The following is a 17,500-nucleotide window of genomic DNA, read 5'->3' as shown; positions in this document are numbered from 1 at the left end:
AGTACGACAATGTCGTCCGCAAACCCGATCACTTCGGCGCCCTCAGGCAGCTCCAGCCGAAGCACGCCGTCGTACATCGCGTTCCACAGGGTCGGGCCCAGGATTGAGCCCTGTGGAACGCCCGCCGTGACCGTACGACGCACTGGCCCCTCGCTGGTCTCGTACACCAGCCTCCTCTCAGAAAAGTAGCTGCGCAATATTTTCTGGAGGGCTGCAGGGACCATCAGCTTCTGCAGGGCAACCGCGATCGCCTTCCAGCTGGCAGAGTTAAAGGCGTTCCTGACGTCCAGTGCTGCCACCACCAGACATCGAGGATCCCGCTGGTTGGTGCGGTGAAACGTCCTCGCGTGTTGTCCTCGCTCTATCACCCGCTCGATGGCCTGAAGCGTGGAGCGACCGCGCCGGAACCCGTACTGCCTTGCTGACAGGCGAGGAGCATCGCTGTCCTCCAAGTGGTCGTTCAGCCGATCTAAGATCAGCCGTTCGAACCCCTTGGCGACTGCTCCCAGCATTAGCAGCGGGCGGTGCGACGACGGATCGCCCGGCGGCTTACCTGGCTTCGTGACCAACACAAGGCGTGCCTCCTTCCATGCCGCAGGAAACTCCCCTCGCTCGAGCAGCTGATTGTACACCTTGGCGAAGACCTCCGGGTGCTTCCGCATTGCCGCCTTCACTGCGGCATTCGGGATACCGTCCAGCCCTGGCGCCTTGGAGGTGGCCATCCGCTCAGCCAGCGAAAGAATTTCCGAGCTCGTGACCGGCCTCAGAGCTTCATGTGAGGCGGTGCACGCGTCGATTTCAGGCCACTCGAACGCTGGGTGCTCCGGGAACAGGGCGTCGACGATCGGGCCGAGAACGGCTCGGTCCGTTTCCGGTGGCGCCCGGCTTCGCAGCTTCGCTCGCACGATCTTATAGCCAAGACCGAACACTTCCGCCTCGACGCCGTCTATCAGCTCCTGGAGGCAGCTCTCCTTGCTGGACTGGATGCCGGCCTTCAGCAAGCGTCGGCAGTCTTGCAGCTTTCCCGACGTCACGTCCCGCTCCGACGGTTGGGCCCGGTGATGTGCTATCTCCGCTGCCTCACACTCCTCTCTCAGGCGTTCGATTTCTGGAGACCACCAGTACACCTGGGGCTTGCGGTGGTAGGTAGCCCCGTGTACCCTCTCCATAATCTCGTCGCACGCTCGAGTGAGTCCGCCGACCAGCCCCTCCGGAGTGTCGACATGTCCGAAGTGGCCGTGCGTGAGTGCGACGTCGAAGCACTGCCGGTCGAACTGCTTCGTCTTCCAGCGCGTCCCGGCGTGCCTGGCTGTCCCGTCGTTGGCTGTTGCTCGGCTTCGGTGCTGCTGGCCACGTCGCTGGGGGCGCTGTCCAGGAACGTCCACCCCGAACTCGATGTATGCATGATCACTGCCTGAGAAGCGGTTAAGCACGCGCCATGAGTCCGGCCGTGCGATGAGCTGACTGGCAAAGGAGACGTCAACGACGCTTTCCCGTGCAACCCCGTTGCCCCTGAACGTGGGCGCGTTGCCACGGTTCAGCGTCTGCAGTGCCAGCTGCTCCACCACATGCAGGAGCTCCTGCCCCTTCCGGGTGGTGCGCGCACTCCCCCACTCCTCGTTCCAGGCGTTGAAGTCCCCGGCCAGGACTGATGTTGCGTGTCCGACCAGCGACACCTCCACCGCACCGAGGAAGCTTTCGAAGTCTTCGATGCCGCTGCTGGGTGGCACGTAGCAGCTGGCGAACGTTACTCCCGCTATGGTGGCCACCACGAGTCCCGGGACGACGCTCCCCCAAAGCCGTTGAATAGGGTACGCCCCTGTTGCTATTATCGCCACGCTCTGTTCCGCATCGATGGCCCACCGCGGATCATCCCGAGGTGGTCGATATAGTTCGCAGGCGAGCACCACCTGAGCCCCTAACTCGCGAGCCGTCTGCAGCATGAGGTCTTGGGCTGCCCGGCTTCGCCCGAGGTTCACTTGCAGCACTTTTAGCGCCGGCACGTCGGATGCCCGACCGGGTGCGGGCCGCTGCACACGACGCAGCGCACCTCCGCCGTGCAGCTCTTCGCCTGGTGATCCGGCTTCCCGCAGCGAATGCAGCTTGTCGAGCGGTCCACTTCGCTCCTGCACGCAGCTCGGACGTGCCCCATCTCGAGGCACTTGTAGCACCGTTGCTGACGCGCCTGCAGAGGAGCCACCTTCCGGATCAGACACGATGTGTATTTGATCTTGACGCTCTTGTCGACCAGACCCTCCGCAGCCCTGGCTGTTACGCGGACTATCGCCACTTTCGTGCCGTCCCAGGCAGGTCGCAGGCGAACCGATGTCTCCTCCACCTCGCATTGGCACAGGTTGGTCAGCGCCATCGCCACATCGGTCTCCTTCGCTAAAGGGTCGACAGCGTCCAACCGGATTTCGACCATAGGCGTGACCAGCCGAGCTGAGGCCGGCCGTTCTGCCTTTGCGCAGACCTGCTTGATGCACTGCAGAACTTCTGCAGCGTCCGCGCTCTCCTTCAGCTCCATGACAAGCCTGGAGCGTGTGGTGCGTCGCCCGACGCCTAGGGCCTCAGCATGTTTCTCCATTTCTGGAGCCGTTCGGACAGCCTGGTACACCTCCGTCCAGGTTTGTCCCTCAGCTGGGGCGATTTCAATAGCGTCCGGCTTGGTTTTTCGCTGCCGCTGACGCCGACCTCCTCGTTGTGCTCCAGGCTGGCTACCCCGGGCCTGTTGTCCCTGATGTTGCTGGGGCTGCTGCTTAGACGGTCCTGCGATCGGCTGTCGCTGAACCGCTGCCCGTTGCGGTAGTTGCGGCCACTGCTGCTGCTGTTGCTGCGGCTTGTTCCCCGGTTGCCGGGCCGGCTTACGACGCACCACTTCAGCCCAGGAGCCGCCTTCCGGGTCTGAAAGCGGAGCTGCCGTTGCCGACACCGCTCCCTGCTGTCGCTGTTGCTGCTGCTGCTCACGACGTTGCTGCTGCTGCTGCTGCTGCTGCTGTTGCTGCTGCTGCTGCTGCCACTGCTGCTTCTGGCTGCCTCCATAGCCCAGCGTCTGTGCAAGGAGCTCTTGGAAGCTGGCTCGCTCCTCCCTCAGCTCGTTGCGCAGGCGCTCAATGTCTTCACGAGCCAGCGTCTCGCGCATCCGGGCTTCCTCTCGGGCCAGCTGCAAATCTTGCCGGGCCTGCACAGCATTTGTTTCCAACTGCTGCCGGAGCATCTGGATCTCCTGTTGCAGACCCACGATCGTCGCTCGCAGCTGCTCGTTGGTGAGCGACGTCTCATTGAGGAGCTGTCTCAGCTCCGACATTTCCGGGGACTGCTGCTTCGCTCCCGGAACAGATGTTCGTGTAAGAGCCACTCGCGGCTCCAGAATAGTGGAGAGCTTCGCCGGCCTCTCCTCCGTTGACTCCGTCCTGGAACGGAGGGTTCGCCCCGTCGACGACATCTCCACCTCTCACTGTTACGGGTGAGGGTGGAGGGGGGGGGGGAGTCGGGGGAGGTGTTCTCCCCGACTCGCGGCGACGTAGCGCGTTGATTGACTCCCCACACGTTAAAATCGCTCTTCGCACCGGCCTTTTCCCTCCTGTAGGGGAGGGGGTAAATGGGAGGGGGAAGGGGGGGTGGCGGTCCGCTGCCTCTCGCCGAGACCTTTCCAACGATGCCTCGGGACAGGGATAACTGGCTTGTGGCCGCCAAGCGTTCATAGCGACGTGGCTTATTGATCCTTCGATGTCGGCTCTTCCTATCATTGTGAAGCAAAATTCACCAAGCGTAGGATTGTTCACCCTTTCAAGGGAACGTGAGCTGGGTTTAGACCGTCGTGAGACAGGTTAGTTTTACCCTACTGGTGTGTGCTGTATGCTGCTATCTTAACGGAATTCCTGTGCAGTACGAGAGGAACCACAGGTACGGACCACTGGCTCAATACTAGTTCGACCGGACTTTGGTATGACGCTACGTCCGCTGGATTATGCCTGAACGCCTCTAAGGTCGTATCCAATCCGAGCTGATAGCGCATCATAAACCCATTAGGTGATCGGAAGCTAGCGGGCTTAACAACCCTCTGAGATCCGTCGGTGCTGCCCCGTGCACACTGCCGTCTCATCCCCGCTATAGCACTAGACTGAGCCGCAACGGGCGGGTGTACGCTGCACGTGGAAGTACCTTATCACAGGGAACCCTGGTGGCTGTGCGCCCGTCGACCGTGGATACAACTAGTTTCGACACCTTCGACCGCCCGCAAACGACGGGACTACAGGCTGGGAGCTGCGAGTTGTAGAGATGCGTTCGCATCGATCCTCTCAGGCGACCCATGCTTGGTGGTGAAGTGGTTAGTTCGTGGAGTATAGGCTTGCTGCACTCGACAAGAGTGCTGCTTGCAAGGCTGTGGTGGTACGTATGGTAGTTGATGAGCATAGGCTTGCTGCACTCGACAAGAGTGCTGCTTGCAAGCCTATGGTGGTACGTGTACGGTAGTTGATGTGAGCATAGGCTTGCTGCACTCGACAAGAGTGCTGCTTGCAAGCCTATGGGTGGTGTGGTGTGTGGTGCATGATTAGCCTTTCAAGGAAGATGTGTCCTTGGGGCTAATCGGTTATTTTTATAAGTCCGGGAAACCTTTCTCGTCGGGATTCTTATCCTAAGCAACCACGAAAGCTTCCAAGAGTTGAAACATTGCCTATCAAGTAGGCCGTACCAGCCCATAGCAAACCAACCAAGATAATCTAACAGGCCAAGATTGGTTGGAGACTTCAAAATGTTGCTAAGTCCATGGCCACCATAAGCCATTTCTATCAAGAAGGCCATGGACAGTGCTTAGCAACCACGAAAGCTTCCAAGAGTTGAAACATTGCCTATCAAGTAGGCCGTACCAGCCCATAGCAACCCAACCAAGATACTCTAACAGGCCAAGATTGGTTGGAGAATTCAAAATTTTGCTAAGTCCATGGCCACCATAAGCCATTTCTATCAAGAAGGCCATGGACAGTGCTTAGCAACCACGAAAGCTTCCAAGAGTTGAAACATTGCCTATCAAGTAGGCCGTACCAGCCCATAGCAACCCAACCAAGATACTCTAACAGGCCAAGATTGGTTGGAGAATTCAAAATTTTGCTAAGTCCATGGCCACCATAAGCCATTTCTATCAAGAAGGCCATGGACAGTGCTTAGCAACCACGAGAGCTTCCAAGAGTTGAAACATTGCCTATCAAGTAGGCCGTACCAGCCCATAGCAACCCAACCAAGATACTCTAACAGGCCAAGATTGGTTGGAGACTTCAAAATTTTGCTAAGTCCATGGCCACCATAAGCCATTTCTATCAAGAAGGCCATGGACAGTGCTTAGCAACCACGAAAGGTTCCAAGAGTTGAAACATTGCCTATCAAGTAGGCCGTACCAGCCCATAGCAAACCAACCAAGATAATCTAACAGGCCAAGATTGGTTGGAGACTTCAAAATTTTGCTAAGTCCATGGCCACCATAAGCCATTTCTATCAAGAAGGCCATGGACAGTGCTTAGCAACCACGAAAGCTTCCAAGAGTTGAAACATTGCCTATCAAGTAGGCCGTACCAGCCCATAGCAACCCAACCAAGATAATCTAACAGGCCAAGATTGGTTGGAGATTTCAAAATTTGGCTAAGTCCAGATTTTTTTACCCTTCGGGAATACAACCCTAGTTCACCAAGTTGAACGCGAAAAACTGTCCATAGGATACGCACAAAACGTTTATTGAGTTGGTCACCATATGTGGAAATTATGGTGAAAATAAGCCAAGTTCCGGAGTTTTTAACTCACACGAAACCACGAAAAACTTTCATTAGGAAAACTTGGTTGGAGCACCCTACTGCAGAACACACCGACATGGTCGAAAGGGTCGATTGGCTAAGAGAAAAAATTTTTGCGGGACCACTCAAAACATCATAGTTAGACCTAGCAAATGATGAAAAGTGAAACCCGCGATCGATTGGAGAAACCTTATTTTACACTGAAAAATTCCACATAAGGAAAATTTGTATGGAGCACCCTACTGCAGAGCACACCGACAGGGCCGGGAAGGAAGGCCCGGTCCAAGAAAAAATTTTTGCGGGACCACTCAAAACATCATAGTTAGACCTAGCAAATGATGAAAAGTGAAACCCGCGATCGATTGGAGAAACCTTATTTTACACTGAAAAATTCCACATAAGGAAAATTTGTATGGAGCACCCTACTGCAGAGCACACCGACAGGGCCGGGAAGGAAGGCCCGGTCCAAGAAAAAATTTTTGCGGGACCACTCAAAACATCATAGTTAGACCTAGCAAATGATGAAAAGTGAAACCCGCGATCGATTGGAGAAACCTTATTTTACACTGAAAAATTCCACATAAGGAAAATTTGTATGGAGCACCCTACTGCAGAGCACACCGACAGGGCCGGGAAGGAAGGCCCGGTCCAAGAAAAAATTTTTGCGGGACCACTCAAAACATCATAGTTAGACCTAGCAAATGATGAAAAGTGAAACCCGCGATCGATTGGAGAAACCTTATTTTACACTGAAAAATTCCACATAAGGAAAATTTGTATGGAGCACCCTACTGCAGAGCACACCGACAAGGCCGGGAAGGAAGGCCCGGTCCAAGAAAAAATTTTTGCGGGACCACTCAAAACATCATAGTTAGACCTAGCAAATGATGAAAAGTGAAACCCGCGATCGATTGGAGAAACCTTATTTTACACTGAAAAATTCCACATAAGGAAAATTTGTATGGAGCACCCTACTGCAGAGCACACCGACAGGGCCGGGAAGGAAGGCCCGGTCCAAGAAAAAATTTTTGCGGGACCACTCAAAACATCATAGTTAGACCTAGCAAATGATGAAAAGTGAAACCCGCGATCGATTGGAGAAACCTTATTTTACACTGAAAAATTCCACATAAGGAAAATTTGTATGGAGCACCCTACTGCAGAACACACCGACAGGGCCGGGAAGGAAGGCCCGGTCCAAGAAAAAATTTTTGCGGGACCACTCAAAACATCATAGTTAGACCTAGCAAATGATGAAAAGTGAAACCCGCGATCGATTGGAGAAACCTTATTTTACACTGAAAAATTCCACATAAGGAAAATTTGTATGGAGCACCCTACTGCAGAGCACACCGACAGGGCCGGGAAGGAAGGCCCGGTCCAAGAAAAAATTTTTGCGGGACCACTCAAAACATCATAGTTAGACCTAGCAAATGATGAAAAGTGAAACCCGCGATCGATTGGAGAAACCTTATTTTACACTGAAAAATTCCACATAAGGAAAATTTGTATGGAGCACCCTACTGCAGAGCACACCGACAGGGCCGGGAAGGAAGGCCCGGTCCAAGAAAAAATTTTTGCGGGACCACTCAAAACATCATAGTTAGACCTAGCAAATGATGAAAAGTGAAACCCGCGATCGATTGGAGAAACCTTATTTTACACTGAAAAATTCCACATAAGGAAAATTTGTATGGAGCACCCTACTGCAGAGCACACCGACAGGGCCGGGAAGGAAGGCCCGGTCCAAGAAAAAATTTTTGCGGGACCACTCAAAACATCATAGTTAGACCTAGCAAATGATGAAAAGTGAAACCCGCGATCGATTGGAGAAACCTTATTTTACACTGAAAAATTCCACATAAGGAAAATTTGTATGGAGCACCCTACTGCAGAGCACACCGACAGGGCCGGGAAGGAAGGCCCGGTCCAAGAAAAAATTTTTGCGGGACCACTCAAAACATCATAGTTAGACCTAGCAAATGATGAAAAGTGAAACCCGCGATCGATTGGAGAAACCTTATTTTACACTGAAAAATTCCACATAAGGAAAATTTGTATGGAGCACCCTACTGCAGAGCACACCGACAGGGCCGGGAAGGAAGGCCCGGTCCAAGAAAAAATTTTTGCGGGACCACTCAAAACATCATAGTTAGACCTAGCAAATGATGAAAAGTGAAACCCGCGATCGATTGGAGAAACCTTATTTTACACTGAAAAATTCCACATAAGGAAAATTTGTATGGAGCACCCTACTGCAGAGCACACCGACAGGGCCGGGAAGGAAGGCCCGGTCCAAGAAAAAATTTTTGCGGGACCACTCAAAACATCATAGTTAGACCTAGCAAATGATGAAAAGTGAAACCCGCGATCGATTGGAGAAACCTTATTTTACACTGAAAAATTCCACATAAGGAAAATTTGTATGGAGCACCCTACTGCAGAGCACACCGACAGGGCCGGGAAGGAAGGCCCGGTCCAAGAAAAAATTTTTGCGGGACCACTCAAAACATCATAGTTAGACCTAGCAAATGATGAAAAGTGAAACCCGCGATCGATTGGAGAAACCTTATTTTACACTGAAAAATTCCACATAAGGAAAATTTGTATGGAGCACCCTACTGCAGAGCACACCGACAGGGCCGGGAAGGAAGGCCCGGTCCAAGAAAAAATTTTTGCGGGACCACTCAAAACATCATAGTTAGACCTAGCAAATGATGAAAAGTGAAACCCGCGATCGATTGGAGAAACCTTATTTTACACTGAAAAATTCCACATAAGGAAAATTTGTATGGAGCACCCTACTGCAGAACACACCGACAGGGCCGGGAAGGAAGGCCCGGTCCAAGAAAAAATTTTTGCGGGACCACTCAAAACATCATAGTTAGACCTAGCAAATGATGAAAAGTGAAACCCGCGATCGATTGGAGAAACCTTATTTTACACTGAAAAATTCCACATAAGGAAAATTTGTATGGAGCACCCTACTGCAGAGCACACCGACAGGGCCGGGAAGGAAGGCCCGGTCCAAGAAAAAATTTTTGCGGGACCACTCAAAACATCATAGTTAGACCTAGCAAATGATGAAAAGTGAAACCCGCGATCGATTGGAGAAACCTTATTTTACACTGAAAAATTCCACATAAGGAAAATTTGTATGGAGCACCCTACTGCAGAACACACCGACAGGGCCGGGAAGGAAGGCCCGGTCCAAGAAAAAATTTTTGCGGGACCACTCAAAACATCATAGTTAGACCTAGCAAATGATGAAAAGTGAAACCCGCGATCGATTGGAGAAACCTTATTTTACACTGAAAAATTCCACATAAGGAAAATATGTATGGAGCACCCTACTGCAGAGCACACCGACAGGGCCGGGAAGGAAGGCCCGGTCCAAGAAAAAATTTTTGCGGGACCACTCAAAACATCATAGTTAGACCTAGCAAATGATGAAAAGTGAAACCCGCGATCGATTGGAGAAACCTTATTTTACACTGAAAAATTCCACATAAGGAAAATATGTATGGAGCACCCTACTGCAGAGCACACCGACAGGGCCGGGAAGGAAGGCCCGGTCCAAGAAAAAATTTTTGCGGGACCACTCAAAACATCATAGTTAGACCTAGCAAATGATGAAAAGTGAAACCCGCGATCGATTGGAGAAACCTTATTTTACACTGAAAAATTCCACATAAGGAAAATTTGTATGGAGCACCCTACTGCAGAGCACACCGACAGGGCCGGGAAGGAAGGCCCGGTCCAAGAAAAAATTTTTGCGGGACCACTCAAAACATCATAGTTAGACCTAGCAAATGATGAAAAGTGAAACCCGCGATCGATTGGAGAAACCTTATTTTACACTGAAAAATTCCACATAAGGAAAATTTGTATGGAGCACCCTACTGCAGAACACACCGACATGGTCGAAAGGGTCGATTGGCTAAGAGAAAAAATTTTTGCGGGACCACTCAAAACATCATAGTTAGACCTAGCAAATGATGAAAAGTGAAACCCGCGATCGATTGGAGAAACCTTATTTTACACTGAAAAATTCCACATAAGGAAAATTTGTATGGAGCACCCTACTGCAGAGCACACCGACAGGGCCGGGAAGGAAGGCCCGGTCCAAGAAAAAATTTTTGCGGGACCACTCAAAACATCATAGTTAGACCTAGCAAATGATGAAAAGTGAAACCCGCGATCGATTGGAGAAACCTTATTTTACACTGAAAAATTCCACATAAGGAAAATTTGTATGGAGCACCCTACTGCAGAGCACACCGACAGGGCCGGGAAGGAAGGCCCGGTCCAAGAAAAAATTTTTGCGGGACCACTCAAAACATCATAGTTAGACCTAGCAAATGATGAAAAGTGAAACCCGCGATCGATTGGAGAAACCTTATTTTACACTGAAAAATTCCACATAAGGAAAATTTGTATGGAGCACCCTACTGCAGAGCACACCGACAGGGCCGGGAAGGAAGGCCCGGTCCAAGAAAAAATTTTTGCGGGACCACTCAAAACATCATAGTTAGACCTAGCAAATGATGAAAAGTGAAACCCGCGATCGATTGGAGAAACCTTATTTTACACTGAAAAATTCCACATAAGGAAAATTTGTATGGAGCACCCTACTGCAGAGCACACCGACAGGGCCGGGAAGGAAGGCCCGGTCCAAGAAAAAATTTTTGCGGGACCACTCAAAACATCATAGTTAGACCTAGCAAATGATGAAAAGTGAAACCCGCGATCGATTGGAGAAACCTTATTTTACACTGAAAAATTCCACATAAGGAAAATTTGTATGGAGCACCCTACTGCAGAGCACACCGACAGGGCCGGGAAGGAAGGCCCGGTCCAAGAAAAAATTTTTGCGGGACCACTCAAAACATCATAGTTAGACCTAGCAAATGATGAAAAGTGAAACCCGCGATCGATTGGAGAAACCTTATTTTACACTGAAAAATTCCACATAAGGAAAATTTGTATGGAGCACCCTACTGCAGAGCACACCGACAGGGCCGGGAAGGAAGGCCCGGTCCAAGAAAAAATTTTTGCGGGACCACTCAAAACATCATAGTTAGACCTAGCAAATGATGAAAAGTGAAACCCGCGATCGATTGGAGAAACCTTATTTTACACTGAAAAATTCCACATAAGGAAAATTTGTATGGAGCACCCTACTGCAGAGCACACCGACAGGGCCGGGAAGGAAGGCCCGGTCCAAGAAAAAATTTTTGCGGGACCACTCAAAACATCATAGTTAGACCTAGCAAATGATGAAAAGTGAAACCCGCGATCGATTGGAGAAACCTTATTTTACACTGAAAAATTCCACATAAGGAAAATTTGTATGGAGCACCCTACTGCAGAGCACACCGACAGGGCCGGGAAGGAAGGCCCGGTCCAAGAAAAAATTTTTGCGGGACCACTCAAAACATCATAGTTAGACCTAGCAAATGATGAAAAGTGAAACCCGCGATCGATTGGAGAAACCTTATTTTACACTGAAAAATTCCACATAAGCAAAATTTGTATGGAGCACCCTACTGCAGAGCACACCGACATGGACGAAAGGGTCGACTGGCCAAGAGAAAAAATTTTTGCGGGACCACTCAAAACATCATAGTTAGACCTAGCAAATGATGAAAAGTGAAACCCGCGATCGATTGGAGAAACCTTATTTTACACTGAAAAATTCCACATAAGGAAAATTTGTATGGAGCACCCTACTGCAGAGCACACCGACAGGGCCGGGAAGGACGGCCCGGTCCAAGAAAAAATTTTTGCGGGACCACTCAAAACATCATAGTTAGACCTAGCAAATGATGAAAAGTGAAACCCGCGATCGATTGGAGAAACCTTATTTTACACTGAAAAATTCCACATAAGCAAAATTTGTATGGAGCACCCTACTGCAGAGCACACCGACAGGGCCGGGAAGGAAGGCCCGGTCCAAGAAAAAATTTTTGCGGGACCACTCAAAACATCATAGTTAGACCTAGCAAATGATGAAAAGTGAAACCCGCGATCGATTGGAGAAACCTTATTTTACACTGAAAAATTCCACATAAGGAAAATTTGTATGGAGCACCCTACTGCAGAGCACACCGACAGGGCCGGGAAGGAAGGCCCGGTCCAAGAAAAAATTTTTGCGGGACCACTCAAAACATCATAGTTAGACCTAGCAAATGATGAAAAGTGAAACCCGCGATCGATTGGAGAAACCTTATTTTACACTGAAAAATTCCACATAAGGAAAATTTGTATGGAGCACCCTACTGCAGAGCACACCGACAGGGCCGGGAAGGAAGGCCCGGTCCAAGAAAAAATTTTTGCGGGACCACTCAAAACATCATAGTTAGACCTAGCAAATGATGAAAAGTGAAACCCGCGATCGATTGGAGAAACCTTATTTTACACTGAAAAATTCCACATAAGGAAAATTTGTATGGAGCACCCTACTGCAGAGCACACCGACAGGGCCGGGAAGGAAGGCCCGGTCCAAGAAAAAATTTTTGCGGGACCACTCAAAACATCATAGTTAGACCTAGCAAATGATGAAAAGTGAAACCCGCGATCGATTGGAGAAACCTTATTTTACACTGAAAAATTCCACATAAGGAAAATTTGTATGGAGCACCCTACTGCAGAGCACACCGACAGGGCCGGGAAGGAAGGCCCGGTCCAAGAAAAAATTTTTGCGGGACCACTCAAAACATCATAGTTAGACCTAGCAAATGATGAAAAGTGAAACCCGCGATCGATTGGAGAAACCTTATTTTACACTGAAAAATTCCACATAAGGAAAATTTGTATGGAGCACCCTACTGCAGAGCACACCGACAGGGCCGGGAAGGAAGGCCCGGTCCAAGAAAAAATTTTTGCGGGACCACTCAAAACATCATAGTTAGACCTAGCAAATGATGAAAAGTGAAACCCGCGATCGATTGGAGAAACCTTATTTTACACTGAAAAATTCCACATAAGGAAAATTTGTATGGAGCACCCTACTGCAGAGCACACCGACAGGGCCGGGAAGGAAGGCCCGGTCCAAGAAAAAATTTTTGCGGGACCACTCAAAACATCATAGTTAGACCTAGCAAATGATGAAAAGTGAAACCCGCGATCGATTGGAGAAACCTTATTTTACACTGAAAAATTCCACATAAGGAAAATTTGTATGGAGCACCCTACTGCAGAACACACCGACAGGGCCGGGAAGGAAGGCCCGGTCCAAGAAAAAATTTTTGCGGGACCACTCAAAACATCATAGTTAGACCTAGCAAATGATGAAAAGTGAAACCCGCGATCGATTGGAGAAACCTTATTTTACACTGAAAAATTCCACATAAGGAAAATATGTATGGAGCACCCTACTGCAGAGCACACCGACAGGGCCGGGAAGGAAGGCCCGGTCCAAGAAAAAATTTTTGCGGGACCACTCAAAACATCATAGTTAGACCTAGCAAATGATGAAAAGTGAAACCCGCGATCGATTGGAGAAACCTTATTTTACACTGAAAAATTCCACATAAGGAAAATATGTATGGAGCACCCTACTGCAGAGCACACCGACAGGGCCGGGAAGGAAGGCCCGGTCCAAGAAAAAATTTTTGCGGGACCACTCAAAACATCATAGTTAGACCTAGCAAATGATGAAAAGTGAAACCCGCGATCGATTGGAGAAACCTTATTTTACACTGAAAAATTCCACATAAGGAAAATTTGTATGGAGCACCCTACTGCAGAGCACACCGACAGGGCCGGGAAGGAAGGCCCGGTCCAAGAAAAAATTTTTGCGGGACCACTCAAAACATCATAGTTAGACCTAGCAAATGATGAAAAGTGAAACCCGCGATCGATTGGAGAAACCTTATTTTACACTGAAAAATTCCACATAAGGAAAATTTGTATGGAGCACCCTACTGCAGAACACACCGACAGGGCCGGGACGGAAGGCCCGGTCCAAGAAAAAATTTTTGCGGGACCACTCAAAACATCATAGTTAGACCTAGCAAATGATGAAAAGTGAAACCCGCGATCGATTGGAGAAACCTTATTTTACACTGAAAAATTCCACATAAGGAAAATTTGTATGGAGCACCCTACTGCAGAACACACCGACATGGTCGAAAGGGTCGATTGGCTAAGAGAAAAAATTTTTGCGGGACCACTCAAAACATCATAGTTAGACCTAGCAAATGATGAAAAGTGAAACCCGCGATCGATTGGAGAAACCTTATTTTACACTGAAAAATTCCACATAAGGAAAATTTGTATGGAGCACCCTACTGCAGAGCACACCGACAGGGCCGGGAAGGAAGGCCCGGTCCAAGAAAAAATTTTTGCGGGACCACTCAAAACATCATAGTTAGACCTAGCAAATGATGAAAAGTGAAACCCGCGATCGATTGGAGAAACCTTATTTTACACTGAAAAATTCCACATAAGGAAAATTTGTATGGAGCACCCTACTGCAGAGCACACCGACAGGGCCGGGAAGGAAGGCCCGGTCCAAGAAAAAATTTTTGCGGGACCACTCAAAACATCATAGTTAGACCTAGCAAATGATGAAAAGTGAAACCCGCGATCGATTGGAGAAACCTTATTTTACACTGAAAAATTCCACATAAGGAAAATTTGTATGGAGCACCCTACTGCAGAGCACACCGACAGGGCCGGGAAGGAAGGCCCGGTCCAAGAAAAAATTTTTGCGGGACCACTCAAAACATCATAGTTAGACCTAGCAAATGATGAAAAGTGAAACCCGCGATCGATTGGAGAAACCTTATTTTACACTGAAAAATTCCACATAAGGAAAATTTGTATGGAGCACCCTACTGCAGAGCACACCGACAGGGCCGGGAAGGAAGGCCCGGTCCAAGAAAAAATTTTTGCGGGACCACTCAAAACATCATAGTTAGACCTAGCAAATGATGAAAAGTGAAACCCGCGATCGATTGGAGAAACCTTATTTTACACTGAAAAATTCCACATAAGGAAAATTTGTATGGAGCACCCTACTGCAGAGCACACCGACAGGGCCGGGAAGGAAGGCCCGGTCCAAGAAAAAATTTTTGCGGGACCACTCAAAACATCATAGTTAGACCTAGCAAATGATGAAAAGTGAAACCCGCGATCGATTGGAGAAACCTTATTTTACACTGAAAAATTCCACATAAGGAAAATTTGTATGGAGCACCCTACTGCAGAGCACACCGACAGGGCCGGGAAGGAAGGCCCGGTCCAAGAAAAAATTTTTGCGGGACCACTCAAAACATCATAGTTAGACCTAGCAAATGATGAAAAGTGAAACCCGCGATCGATTGGAGAAACCTTATTTTACACTGAAAAATTCCACATAAGGAAAATTTGTATGGAGCACCCTACTGCAGAGCACACCGACAGGGCCGGGAAGGAAGGCCCGGTCCAAGAAAAAATTTTTGCGGGACCACTCAAAACATCATAGTTAGACCTAGCAAATGATGAAAAGTGAAACCCGCGATCGATTGGAGAAACCTTATTTTACACTGAAAAATTCCACATAAGGAAAATTTGTATGGAGCACCCTACTGCAGAGCACACCGACAGGGCCGGGAAGGAAGGCCCGGTCCAAGAAAAAATTTTTGCGGGACCACTCAAAACATCATAGTTAGACCTAGCAAATGATGAAAAGTGAAACCCGCGATCGATTGGAGAAACCTTATTTTACACTGAAAAATTCCACATAAGCAAAATTTGTATGGAGCACCCTACTGCAGAGCACACCGACAAGCCGGGAAGGAAGGCCCGGTCCAAGAAAAAATTTTTGCGGGACCACTCAAAACATCATAGTTAGACCTAGCAAATGATGAAAAGTGAAACCCGCGATCGATTGGAGAAACCTTATTTTACACTGAAAAATTCCACATAAGGAAAATTTGTATGGAGCACCCTACTGCAGAACACACCGACAGGGCCGGGAAGGAAGGCCCGGTCCAAGAAAAAATTTTTGCGGGACCACTCAAAACATCATAGTTAGACCTAGCAAATGATGAAAAGTGAAACCCGCGATCGATTGGAGAAACCTTATTTTACACTGAAAAATTCCACATAAGCAAAATTTGTATGGAGCACCCTACTGCAGAGCACACCGACAGGGCCGGGAAGGAAGGCCCGGTCCAAGAAAAAATTTTTGCGGGACCACTCAAAACATCATAGTTAGACCTAGCAAATGATGAAAAGTGAAACCCGCGATCGATTGGAGAAACCTTATTTTACACTGAAAAATTCCACATAAGGAAAATTTGTATGGAGCACCCTACTGCAGAGCACACCGACAGGGCCGGGAAGGAAGGCCCGGTCCAAGAAAAAATTTTTGCGGGACCACTCAAAACATCATAGTTAGACCTAGCAAATGATGAAAAGTGAAACCCGCGATCGATTGGAGAAACCTTATTTTACACTGAAAAATTCCACATAAGGAAAATTTGTATGGAGCACCCTACTGCAGAGCACACCGACAGGGCCGGGAAGGAAGGCCCGGTCCAAGAAAAAATTTTTGCGGGACCACTCAAAACATCATAGTTAGACCTAGCAAATGATGAAAAGTGAAACCCGCGATCGATTGGAGAAACCTTATTTTACACTGAAAAATTCCACATAAGGAAAATTTGTATGGAGCACCCTACTGCAGAACACACCGACAGGGCCGGGAAGGAAGGCCCGGTCCAAGAAAAAATTTTTGCGGGACCACTCAAAACATCATAGTTAGACCTAGCAAATGATGAAAAGTGAAACCCGCGATCGATTGGAGAAACCTTATTTTACACTGAAAAATTCCACATAAGCAAAATTTGTATGGAGCACCCTACTGCAGAACACACCGACAGGGCCGGGAAGGAAGGCCCGGTCCAAGAAAAAATTTTTGCGGGACCACTCAAAACATCATAGTTAGACCTAGCAAATGATGAAAAGTGAAACCCGCGATCGATTGGAGAAACCTTATTTTACACTGAAAAATTCCACATAAGGAAAATTTGTATGGAGCACCCTACTGCAGAGCACACCGACAGGGCCGGGAAGGAAGGCCCGGTCCAAGAAAAAATTTTTGCGGGACCACTCAAAACATCATAGTTAGACCTAGCAAATGATGAAAAGTGAAACCCGCGATCGATTGGAGAAACCTTATTTTACACTGAAAAATTCCACATAAGGAAAATTTGTATGGAGCACCCTACTGTGGTCACCATCGGTCGAGTTGGTCGAGACGGGCAAAAAATTTTTTTTTCCATATCGTCTCAAAACATGATTTATGGACCTTGTAAATGTTGAAAAGTGAAACGAAATCACTTTTGGAGCGATGAAAATTTTGTATGGGAGGTCCCTACCCGGAACAAATTTTACTAGTAAAGTCATCATTCCGCGACGAGAAATTTGAAAATGGTCAAATATGGTTAAGATGTCATGTTCATTCCCTACTATGGGGGACCAGGTCGTCACGAAAAAATTTTTTTCTCGACCTGGTCAAATGTGGTTCTGCGACGGAGGTTAAACTAATATTGCATAATTTGGGCCAAAAACCCCCCTCTGTCAGAAAAATTTCCCCTTCAAGAGCGAAAGCAGACCACATAAGTTGAGCTTCGAGGTATCTGAAAGTTGAATATAGAGCGAGGTTCTAAGCGAAGGGATAGCTTAACGTTGAGCATTGAACGCAAAAAAGCTTAGAGATA

General features: G+C 48.5%; 1 pseudogene; it reads left to right on the top strand.

Annotated features, from left to right (window-relative positions):
- The window catches only part of LOC128717632 (large subunit ribosomal RNA), a 9,462-nt pseudogene extending 5,134 nt beyond the window's left edge, over positions 1 to 4,328 (top strand).
- The last annotated feature ends 13,172 nt before the right edge of the window (positions 4,329 to 17,500 follow it).

This window comes from Anopheles marshallii (assembly GCF_943734725.1).
Source record: "Anopheles marshallii chromosome X unlocalized genomic scaffold, idAnoMarsDA_429_01 X_unloc_73, whole genome shotgun sequence".
In the NCBI taxonomy this organism is placed as follows: Eukaryota; Metazoa; Arthropoda; class Insecta; order Diptera; family Culicidae; genus Anopheles; species Anopheles marshallii.
This window is presented reverse-complemented; position numbering and strand designations above follow the sequence as displayed.